The sequence below is a fragment of the Nannospalax galili genome, unplaced genomic scaffold (assembly GCF_000622305.1).
Source record: "Nannospalax galili isolate Female #2095 unplaced genomic scaffold, S.galili_v1.0 scaffold1189, whole genome shotgun sequence".
NCBI lineage: Eukaryota > Metazoa > Chordata > Mammalia > Rodentia > Spalacidae > Nannospalax > Nannospalax galili.
The window spans coordinates 1,759,028-1,766,763 of NW_008360313.1; the positions used below are offsets into that span (position 1 = coordinate 1,759,028).

The 7,736-nt window shown below is 38.1% G+C and overlaps 1 pseudogene; it reads right to left on the minus strand.

Annotated features, from left to right (window-relative positions):
* Window positions 1-579: 579 nt before the first annotated feature.
* LOC115068713 lies at window positions 580-684 on the minus strand (annotated as a pseudogene).
* Window positions 685-7,736: the final 7,052 nt, after the last annotated feature.

Below are 7,736 nucleotides of genomic sequence, written 5' to 3' on the forward strand. Positions count from 1 at the left end.
TCAGTTACAGTCATATTCAAGCTCAGTGTATTCATTTCCCAATAGGGGAAAGTGGAATCTGAAAGCTTGTTCCATCTTGTTAGAATAGCAGACTTCTTCCAGTTCAGAGTTCAGGATCCTGTGTTTCTAAGGTCAGCAGCAGATCCTTGCCATTTAGACCTATGGGATGCTGGGGTCTAAAGTCGCAGAGAGAGATGGAAGGCAGCATGGTGAGACGCTATTCTCAGGCCTTCTCTGTGCTCAGAATGGATCTCATCCAATAGGAGCATCTCAGAAGCAAAAGCAAAGCCTACCTAATTAAAACAATCTAGAGAGCTGGGCATCCTAAGAGATGTGGTTTCACCACTTCTGTTATGACCTATTTATACCTTTAAGCACTTAGGATAACATGGAGAAAGAGTACATGGTCTAGACCATTAAGTCAAATTATTACTGGCAAAATACCTGTTTTCTAATTTTCAAAATGTCACCAACTAATGATGCGCTTTTGTAAAACACAGCAAAAAAATTATGATTAGAAAATGAGCATGAAAGATATCAGGCTGTGATTTTACACTTAGCATTAGAGACCATTTTATTATATATTTATCCACTTATTTATGTCCTCAGCTGGAGGAACTCTCAGAAATTAAACTAAGAAGAACAGATATTACACTTGATTTCAGTCAAAAGCCAAAATGCAATCTAATTTTTATAATAGAATTAACAAAAAATGTTTTACTACCTATTTCTGCTAGATAGTATATTAAATTAACATTAAATAAACATAAACAGGACAAAGTGCTTAGGTGAAGTTAAGGAAATGGCCACTTTTTCATTAAAAGTGTGGAAATACATAAACAACATAGGCTCATATGTCTTATCCAGGCCTTTGTGAGCAGGTCTGAGATCCCCCATCACTGTGGAGGGCTCAGGCTTTAAAAGCAAATAGACTTAGTCTTGTCTCAATCTCTTACCATCTGTGTGACTTGAGACAACTTACTTTCTTAGCCTCCAAACACTGTTGCTTTTAGTATTAAGTAAGACATTACAACTAAAGTGCTTATGGCAGTATCTGGCATAGTAAATGCTAAAAAGTTCTAACCAGCATTTCTGCTAAATCATCAGCCAACGTGAGAAGGGTTCGAGGAAATTTAGGAATATACAAAGAGGATGGCATGCATATTGCATCAGTGTATCATCTAATAAACAGAGCAAGATAAAGATGTGCATTGAAATCCCACAGAATAATGTGTAGCAAAACTAGCAAAAGGATTCAACAAGGATGCAAAATACACTATCAATACTAACAAGGAGAGATAATAAATATGAAATGGATTAATAACAGGAAGAATTTCTTAAGTTTCTAAGAATAGAAATAACATGAAAATGTATAAAATATTATGAATTAATGTTAGAAATTCTGTTAAAAGACACAAATAAAGATTTGACAACAATGAATGGCATGAATACTATGAAGCTGTCAGTGTCCCCAAGTTAGCTATAGATTCATTTTATTCCAATACAAAATTCAGCAAAAACTTTTGAGAAACTGATTGCACAATGAACATTGAAGAGTCAGGATTTGTAAATAGTTGAGTCAATTACACACACACACACACACACACACACACACACACAATTCAAAGGGAAAAAATGTCCCTAGCAAACAGAAAATAGTACATACCAGCACAGCAGCAGATGAACAAAACAAGGAACATACTAAATGAACATTCTTTAAGGAAAAATATATGAGCTAGAAGAGAATAAACTGTTTAAGAGATGGTTTTATGAAGGCTGACTTATGACATCAAAAATAAGCATTTAGATTCCTTTTTCTAATAATGTTTTTGAGAATTTCATATATGAGTATTGTATTTGCATCATTTCTACCCCCCCAGTCCCCCCACTCCCTCTCAATTTCTTGTCTGATTATTTGATTACTATTGTTACATATGCATGCATACATTTATAAATACAGGTATATATGTAATTCCCTGAGTCCATTTAGTGATGCTTGTGTGTACATGTGTTTAGAGGTGACCACTTGAGATTATTAGATAAGTTATCAGGGAGCTAGTCCCTGGAGAAAACTGATTCTCCCTCCTTCAGTATCCATTGATTGCCCATAGAACTTCATCTAAAGGTAAGACCTGTGAAAATACCCCCAACTCCATTGGCATGTCAACTGCTTTTGTTGTTATGCTTGTTAGGCTACTGTACTGTGGAGATTTCATGAGTGCCTCTTCCCTATCAAGTCTAGGATGCATTATCTAATAGCAGGTCTCTTCTGGCTCTCACAATATTTTTCTGTCTCCTCTTCTGTGATGATACCTGAACCGTAGATGTTCAATTGGTCAAAAATCAGAGAATAAGTGACTGTGAGATCCTCAGTTCCATCTGTTACATCTACAGCCTTTTCTTACTTCATGCTACATAGAACAGAAGGTTTAAAGACCTAAATGCAATGAATAACAACTTCAAGAAAGTAAGAAGAAAATAAGCCTTAGAGTGGAAAATGATTTATAAATATGAGACTATAAGTCCAAACTATAAGACTCTGACCATGTAAATATTAGTAATTTCTATTCAGAACAGGCACAATAGTCTTAATATATGTGTACAGTACTATATCAGCAAAGTTTAAAATCAACGAGGCTATAAAGGAAACTCCTGATCATTGGGGAGGATGAATAGGAAAATGTGTAAAGGATAAAAAGGTGATTTGTAAAAGAAGAAACCTGAATGACTACAGTTAAAGAGATTCTCAACCTCATCAGTAAGCAGAAACATAAAGTTCAGGCAACTGTGTGATGCTACTTCATACTCGCTCAATTGGCAAAAATTAAAGTCATGGGGCTCCAAGTTATCAACAAGTTGAATGAAGCAGGAGACCAAATCGCATGGCTGGTAACAGTGGAAGCTGGCACAGTCTTTCTGAAAAGTAATCTGGCAGCTTTTACTGATTGGTATCTGTGTAGCCTACAATATAACAATCTTTTTCCTGGGATCTTGCCTGAGAAGTCTCACATAGGCCAGTAAGACACCACATAGAAAAATGAGCACAAGAGTATTATTTGCACAGCAAATATTTGTCCATTGGCACATGGAAAATATTTGGCTGCCAGCAATAAATGAGCAAGTGTATGTAAGAGCTAAGCATTGAGCAAGGACATAAGAAATACAATATAGAATCTAAAGGTACATTCATGTACAAAGTACTATTGCACATTTTTCATAGGTGTGGACATATAGAAAAGCATACATTAGGCATCTTGAAGTTCACACTACATGATAAAGAATGGTTGGAAGACAGAAGATGAAGGAAAAACTAAATAAAATAAGAAAAGGGGTATTATGGGATCAAATATGAGAGGGTACCATAAGTTGAAATGAGTATAATAAATCAAATATTCACCTAAATCCAAAAATTTTAAAAATTAAAACCCAGCATATACAAATGTGGAACATACCAACAAGGTGCACTTAGTCTCCAGAAATTTTTCTTAAGCACATAGAAGCATAAGAGCCCCCACTGAATAAACATGTAGATTAAGACCCTGTTGTTAAATTCATGGACTGTGTTTCTCTCTGGACTATTCCCCCTCAAACCCTTGGAGTTCTAAATTTTGCAATACCCATGATAATTAGCCAAGTAGGGAGGGGAGGGGATGGTTTCTCTTTCCCATGAAGTGTGTGACAAAGATTTCCTGGCCAAGGTAGCCTTAGAAACGCTTGCTTGTGTTCTTGCCTGAGCTGTATTTTCCATGTTCTCCTCTATATGCTGGCAGTAGCAAATGCCTTCACCATGGCTGTCATCCAAAGAATTCGAAGCCAGAGCTTTGCTCTGGGAGCACATCCAGAAGAGTCATTTAGATTCCATAGCTGAAAAGCCCCAAACTTTAAGGAGGACCCAGAGGCTGTGCTGACTGCCTGTTTGAGCCTTTGCAAATTCAAGATGGAAAAGACTGAAAGTCCTTGGTCCTTATTGAAGGCTGTGTGCTGCCCTGATCACCATGTCTGTTCTTATTCCAGGGTGCCCAAATGTTTAGGGATGCTTCAAGGGCAGGAGGTCAAGCATCACTCAGGATAAAGCATCTGAATCAGAGTGGGGAGATTATGTCTTTGCCCCACTTCCAAATTGGGTATGAAGATGTGTTGAGTAGAGTTTTCCTCATGAGTGTTGTGTTTATGAAAAGACTGCCGTGGAGAAACACTGAAAGAACATAAAAGGATAAAAGATATCTGAAAAATCTTTCCCATCTCGTCATATATGGATAGAGTCCCTTTATTCTTAGAGATTTTTAAGGTGCTGTTTTAAGTTTATGTAGTATGAAAGACTAGTTTTTAAATATCATTTCATAATATTAACAAAACTATTTAATAGCTGTTCATATTTCCCATTTTACAAGTAATGAACAGTGTTAGAAAGGTCCCCTCCTTTGCCAAGGGTAATGCAGTTAGGATACAGCCAAGCCTGGATGAAATCCAGGTCTACAAGGGTTGGTGTGTATAGACTTTCATTATCCTGGTATTGATATGTAAAGCTTCTGCTATGATAACAAATGTTTATGCAACAAATGGGAAACCCAGTTATCCTTAAAACCTCAGTTTTAAGAATTGGTTCAAATTATGCAGATTTGATCTCAAAGCAAGTCGTCAAGGTCATGAGCCCTTAAAACCTTGACTGTTAAGACTCTGTGTGTGTGTGTGTGTGTGTGTGTGTGTGTGTGTGTTTTCACTCACTCGTTACATAAAGAGAGTAGACCAGGACCCAGCAATAGGAGATCCAACCAACACAAATTTCCTTCCCTTCCTGCCTCATGTAAATGCACAGTGGGATTTTAGGGGAGAAGACTGGATAACAGAGATCCTGGACTCCAGGGGAAAGACCAACAACAGCAAGAAAAACTAAGTCTAAGATAGCCTTGCTGGGTGCTAAAAGACTTTGCAAGACCAACAAGCCTATATTTCCAATCTCACCTAAGGTAAGGCCTTTCTCTTTGTTTACACAAGTGCTATTTTCAGTGCCATTTCCCAGGTTCTGATGACAATTCCCCCGAATGATATGGAATTAGAATCTCTCTTATCACCTCCAAGTATGCTTAAAGATTCTCCTGAAAAGGAATTTGCCGTTGGTCTCTGTCACATGAAGGGCAGGTTCCTGGCTCCCCTTTCCATTGATCTTAGTTAGTTATATGAAGCTATAACAGAATATTATAGACCAGCTAATGTATAATAAACAGACATTTACTGTCTCATGGTTCTAGAAGCTGGGAAGTCTGAGACTAGGGAACCATATTGGGGAGGGTGTGCTTGCTGCATCTTAATAGTAAATAGCATCACATAGGAGAAAGGGGGGGGAGATTTCATCCTTTTATCAAAAAACTCTTCCAGCAGTAACCGTCTGCTGTGGTGATGACATTAAACCATTTATGAGGTCAGAGCCCTCATGCCCTAATCTAATCACCTTTAAGATCCCATCTTTTTGCACTGTTAAATTGAGGATTAATCTTCCAAAAACTTTGAGGTACACATTCAAACCAAACCATACCACCATATACTTTGCTCAGACCAATGAATATGCAGATTTTCCTCTTTGGTTATCATAGTTCTTCACAGAGACAGAGAGGAGTGTGCCCTCGTGGTCAGAGAGGCTCAGAAGTTGATTTCTCTCCACATAGAAAGGCTAAAGGTCCTGCAGTGTTGGCTGGTCATTGAGGGCCTTGGCAATGGCACCTGGGCTCTTGTTTGGCTTCTCTGTGTGACTGTGGGCCCATGCTTCAAGACTCAGCCTTGAATTCATCTTATCTAAAATTAATACCATGAGGCTTGATATTTATAAAATCATTTACAGTTTCCAGACTACTTCTACATTACTCCTTCAGTCCTCACCACTTTGAGAATGCATACATATTACCACCCTGTGTGTACACATACATGAGGAAGCAACTCTGAACAGTCTAGGAACTCACCTAATATTCTGGATGAATTCATGGTGAGAATACAAAATGAATCTTCACACACTTAGCACCCTTCCTCAACAGGTCTTCCACAGAAATAGCCACTGGGCACCTTTCTACCTGCTCCTCTTCTCCTTCAAGACATGATTCCTCCAAGGGCCCTTCATTTTACCCCACAACAATCCCTTTATACACTGATCCTATGTAGTACCTTACACTGTCCTTTTGATATTGGTGGATTCCACCTTAAGTCACTATGGGTTTTTTGAATATTTTAATGTATGATGGAATTTTATTCAGCAATAAACAAAAATGAAATTATGAAATTTGCAGAAAAATGGATAGATCTGGAAATTTTTTAAAATTTGTTTTTATTGAATTTTTGTGGACTTCATACAGAATATCTCAAATAATCTTAATCAGCTTTATACCCCCTTCCCCACTGGCACCCTCCCATAGCCCCCCCACTGGAACCCATATACTTTGTTATCTATGTTAAGGCCCACCCTGTCAAGTCAGTGTCCCCAGTCATTCCCCAGTGCAAGTCCATCCACTGAGGCCTAGTCAGCCTATCTCAAGACCCTTGTTTTAGGAAAATCAGCTCTTCTTCATCTAGCAGCAATCAGTCGCCAATATTTCTTCAGCTAAGATTGGGGTCCGCTATTCATTTCCCCAGTTCTATGCTGGGTTTGCCTGAGTTTACATGGGACCTGTATATGCTGACATCTTTGCCATAGATCACGGAAGAGGTGGCAGAAAGATTGTAAGAGCCAGGGAGGAGGTACATGACCATATGAAACAAAGTCCTATATAGTGATGGAAAATTTGTTCTCTCTTCCTGAATCTTAATTTTCATCTTTGATAGAAATATTTTTATCTTCCTTTTAACTTTTTTATGAAATAAAGTGAAACAATGCAGTAAACTTCTTAATACGATGTCTAGGACTCAATAGCTATTATGATTATTTTTTCCTTTCCCTAGAAGTAGAATATTTTCCCACTTTTTTTTTGACTTTTTTGAGACAGGGTCTCCTTGTAGCCCCAGCTGTCCTGGAACTCACTCTGTAGACCAGGCTGGCCTCAAACTCACAAAGATCTGCCTGCCTCTGCCTCCCAAATGCTGGGATTAAAAGCGTGCACCACCACTCCCATTCTCACATATTTTATGCTCATGACATTAAGCATAGATTTTTTTTTTTGCAAATAGTAGGGACCAAATATAATGTTTGAAAGAATGACTGATTTTTTTAAAGTTCTTTGAGGTAAGAGTTGAGAAATGGTATAAATTTGTAAGTTCTAGCCAAATACCTTGCTACTTTTGTTTTAGTCAGAGACACTATATCATAGAGCAGAGTGAATAAGCCTGCATACAAATTAATGCTTGGGACTTATCCCAACTATCACTCCCACTCCTACAAACTGAAGAATATTTAACTGCATAACACATCTTGTCTCCATTGTACATGTAGCCTTTCAAGATCCTGCCAACCCCACTAGATGGTCAGTTCAGTGGGCATGGTGTCCACATTACAGCGCCTAGCATTCTAGTTTAGCAAAACTCAGAGGGGAAGAAATTCTCACTGAATGTTTGCTTATGACCAAGATGGTCCTTCCCATCCCACTGCCCAGGACAGTCCCAACAGGCAGCTGCTAAGGCTTTGAATAGTCTCCTTTCTTTTGTATTGAATCTTTTGAGAAAAAAAGTACATGGATTTAACTTAAATAGAGAACCAAAACACCCCTTGAGGATGCTGTGATTTTTACTTTGGGCTGTAATTATCACCTGACAAATGA